A 4,209-nucleotide genomic window follows, 5' to 3' on the forward strand; every position below is an offset into this window, starting at 1 on the left:
GTTTGCTACAGTTAGTGGTAAAGACACAGCTCTATCTCTTGTAGACCAGGCTGGTCTCGAACTCACAGAGATCTGCCTGCCTCTGCCTCCCGAGTGCTGGGATTAAAGGCATGCGCCACCATCTCCCGGCCTGTGCTCTTTTTTCTCTTGGCCTCGCCCCATCCACCCCCTCATCCCCTTATCCTTTTCATCATTCCAGTCCCTGGGTGTCAGTTTAAAAGGAGCCGGATCTGGAGAACAGAGTTACTGCAATTCCAGTTGTTTTATGGTCTGATATTCAGACAGGTTCTGTTGTAGGAGGCCGCTTGTTTGTTCCCCAACTGCACAGCAGCTTAGCTCCAAAATAACAACTTCAAAAATTGTATTAATTAAATAACTGCTTGGCCCATTAGCTCTAACTTCTTATTGGCTAACTCTTACATATTAATTTAACCCATTTCTAGCAATCTGTGTATCACCCTGAGGCTGTGACTTACCTGGTAAAGTTCTGGCATCTGTCTCTGGTGGGGCTACATGACTTCTCCCTGACTCTGCCTCCTTTCTCCCAGCATTCAGTTTAGATCTCCCCTCCTCACCTAGCTCTATCCTGCCCTATCAACAGGTCAAGGCAGTTTCTTTATTCACCAGTGATATTCACAGCATACAGAGGGGAATCCCACATCAAGGTTCTGGAGAGAGTAATCCCTTGGCCCAGCAGCCTGAGGGCACTTCAGGGACCTGGGCAGGGCAGGATTGGGGGTGCAGAGTATACTTTCCCTCCTTTCTTCTGTGTGACTGTAGATGAGCCAGGGGCTCTATTAGAGTTCAGCTGTCAATCACAGGAGAGACCCAGACACCTGCTTCCTACATTCAGTTACTTGAATATCTTTTATAATAGATCTGTCTAGGCTCCTCCAACCATTTAAGAAAATGGAGACATACCAGGTGCTGTTTTGGGTAGAGGCATCTTGTCTACCCCATTCCCCAGTGGAGGAGCAGGACAGTAAGCACACAAGCAAGCAGGATGCTTCTCAACGGCACATGCAGTAGAGGGACCAGGGAAGACAATATTAGGGAGCTTTCCATCCTTGTAACAAAATGCCTGAGACTCTCAGCTTGTAAGGAGAAAAAGTTCATTTTGCCTCATGGTCTTAGAGCTTCTAGTCCGTGACTGAGTAGAGTCAGCATGGTCCAACCATTCCTTTCAAAGGCATGACCCAGTGACGTCAGGATTTCTCACAAGGCCCCAGCTCCTCTTGGTTTCACCTCTAAAACCATCTCCTCAGAAACATGCTGTTTTTAAAATTTGAGTTTAAACTTTATTTTAATTTTGATATGTGTCTGCGTGTCCATATCTGTGCGTGTGTCTGTGTCTATTTCTGTGTGACTGTGTCTATGTGTCTGTGTGAATATGATCATGTATATACAGATGCCTAAAGATGCCAGCAGAGGGCATCAGAGACCCTGGAGTTGGAGCTATGGGCGATTGCCGGCTGCCCCACATGCATGTTGGGAATTGAACTCTGGTTCTCTGGAAGAGCAGTAAGTGCTCTTAACCACTGAACCTTCTCCCCAGCTTCTGGATCCAAGCCTTGTCATGTACTTTGGAAGATGGTCAAGATCCTCACACAGTAGGGATTGATGTGGCAGTGACCAGGACAGGGGACAGCTTTAGAAAAGTACATGGAGAAGGCGTTTGAGAGCAGAGGGATCAGGAGAGCAGAGAACTAAATAACGAGAGGAATTCAGCCTGAGAGAATCCGTAGCAAGAGTCATCCAGAAGTAAGCCAACAAGACTTACGAGGGCATGGGTGGCACTAACCACACCACAGTGAGGACAGCAATAGAGGTTTGCAGACTGGAGTGTGGAGAAGGAGGGCTCTGGGTTGTGACCTGCTGGGTCAGCATCTAGTGGCCATGTCTGTTGAACCCGGTAAACCTGGCTGAGCAGGCAGACTGAGTTCTAAGCATGATGAGCCAAGCTAGATGTGTTCTGATGGTGGGGCGGGGGTGCTGGTCGAGTAAAAGCTGTGTTGGTGGCGTGTGGTGGACTAGAAAACGCTCCCGTCCCCATATATACCAGGAGAGTACCCTGCCCTCCAAACTGTTCCCTCTCTTATCAGTCATGCACTAGTGACAACAGTATCTGCTGAATGTTAAATCCAGGCCAAACTAGCTTGAAACTTTTTATATCGTAAGGTATATTGTATTAGGTTTGACCCAACATCAATGCTTTTTCAAAGAAAAATTTGATTATCTATCTGTGTGTGTGTGTGTGTGTGTGTGTGAGAGAGAGAGAGAGAGAGAGAGAGAGAGAGAGAGAGAGAGAGAGAGAGACTTGTGCACGATAGTGTACATGTGAAGATGAAGACAACTTGAAGTAGTTGGCTCTCTCTTTCTACTATGTGGGCTCCAGAGATCAAACTCAGGTTGCCAAGTTTGGTGGCATAAGTCTTTTTTTTCCAAAACAAGACAGAACCTTACTATGTATCTCAGACTGGCCTGAAAATTATCAGGAGCACACAGAGAACCATCTTAGCTCCAAATATCTCATTCACACTCCAATTCTGGGAGTACTTCCTGCTCTCACGCCCGCAGCCACATCCTGTTTTCCTATAGTCCACCCACACACATTTAATGACCGGTCATGGTCATTGTCCTTCTGCCCTCCGCGCCTGTCCTGTCCCTCCTTCTGGCTAAACTATGAGATCGGTGGACTGAGGCCTCCAGCTGTCTGGCTTCCTTTACTAGTAATGAGGACCAAATTCAAAAGATGCATGCTTCTGGGTTCCTACTGCTTCCTAGGAGACAAAGCAATTAGAAGAGGAAGCCCACAAAGCCTCAATGCTGGATCAGCTTCAGGGCAGCATCTGCCAGCACTGGTACCCTCGGATGCTGTCTCCCAGTCTTCATTCCGGACACTTGTCCTCTCTTGGCAGAGCCCAGTCCTGCACCCATCCTAAGGGCATCATCCCATCAATTCTGTTTCTCCTGCATCAGCACATTCTCTCTTCCTACGTACTGTGCCATAACCAATGAACCATCAGGGTTCCACACTTTCTTGTTTACTAGGTCATTCCCAGCAGCTTGTAAACATACTGTTACTTTTTTCCATCAAACAAAAGATGAATTCAAGCAACCATGTATTCTTCACTCTTTGCAACAACAACAACAAAAATACTTGAAGTTAAATATCCTTGCTCACTCTGTTTTCTCTCCTTTCAGTTTCGTCAGAACCCAGTTTAAGAATTTGTTCAGGGCCGGGCGGTGGTGGCGCATGCCTTTAATCCCAGCACTCAGGAGGCAGAGGCAGGCGGATCTTTGTGAGTTCGAGACCAGCCTAGTCTACAAGAGCTAGTTCCAGGACAGGCTCCAAAACCACAGAGAAACCCTGTCTCGAAAAAAAAAAAAAAAAGAATCTGTTCAGGGAGTGGGGAAGATGGTTCAGCTGGCAAACCACTTACCTTGGGTTTGATTCCCAGCACCTGTATGGCAGCTCACAAACTTGCATAATGCCAGTTCCTGGAGGATCTGACGCCCTCTTCTGGTCTCCATGGGCACTGCATGCATGCTGTGTACAGCGTTTTATGCAGGCAAAACACTCATACAAATAAAATAACAAAAACTAGAGAAGGCATTTAAATGGTAATGAAACAGTTCTGAAATCAAAGAAAGATTAAAATTTTATGAGAACAAGTATAACTGTGGCAGATGCTTGTTGAGGTCACAGGTGGGGCTGGAATCAGAGTACCTGGTGAGGACCTGTGCCCCTGGGAGACCCAGCTTCCTCCAGCTAGACAGTAGAAGAGAAAACAGTTGGCAGGTCTTGCAGAGGACCACAGGGAAAAAGCCACCACATGATTCCTGTGTTTTCTCTGGGTAGCAGGAGGCACAGTGTATACATTCTGGGAGGAATTGGAAAGGCATAGATTAGTGGGAGGTGAGAAAACCACAAAGTGAGTGAGTGGCGGTCTGACGATGTGGTTCTCAGAGTGACCATGACTCAGACTTGGGTGTGGGAGGGTTTGGGAAAGCAGATTTCATGTCACAATGTCCACACTCTCCCATTCACCCATCAGGCTAGTAGGGCTCAAGTACCTGCACCAAGTTTTCAAGATGCTGGTGCTCAGGTACTTGCACTGAGTTTTCAGGATGCTGATGCTCAGGTACCTGCACTGAGTTTTCAGGATGCTGATGCTCAGGTACCTGCACTGAGTTTTCAGGATGCTG

The 4,209-nt window shown here is 47.2% G+C and overlaps 1 protein-coding gene across 1 annotated transcript in view; it reads left to right on the plus strand.

The window, feature by feature from the left end:
* LOC101984426 (inhibitor of carbonic anhydrase) overlaps positions 1 to 4,209 on the plus strand; it is a 38,989-nt gene that overhangs the window by 30,520 nt on the left and 4,260 nt on the right. The gene's annotated exons all lie outside the window — the stretch shown is intronic.

The sequence above is a fragment of the Microtus ochrogaster genome, unplaced genomic scaffold (genome assembly GCF_000317375.1).
Source record: "Microtus ochrogaster isolate Prairie Vole_2 unplaced genomic scaffold, MicOch1.0 UNK24, whole genome shotgun sequence".
Lineage (NCBI taxonomy): Eukaryota > Metazoa > Chordata > Mammalia > Rodentia > Cricetidae > Microtus > Microtus ochrogaster.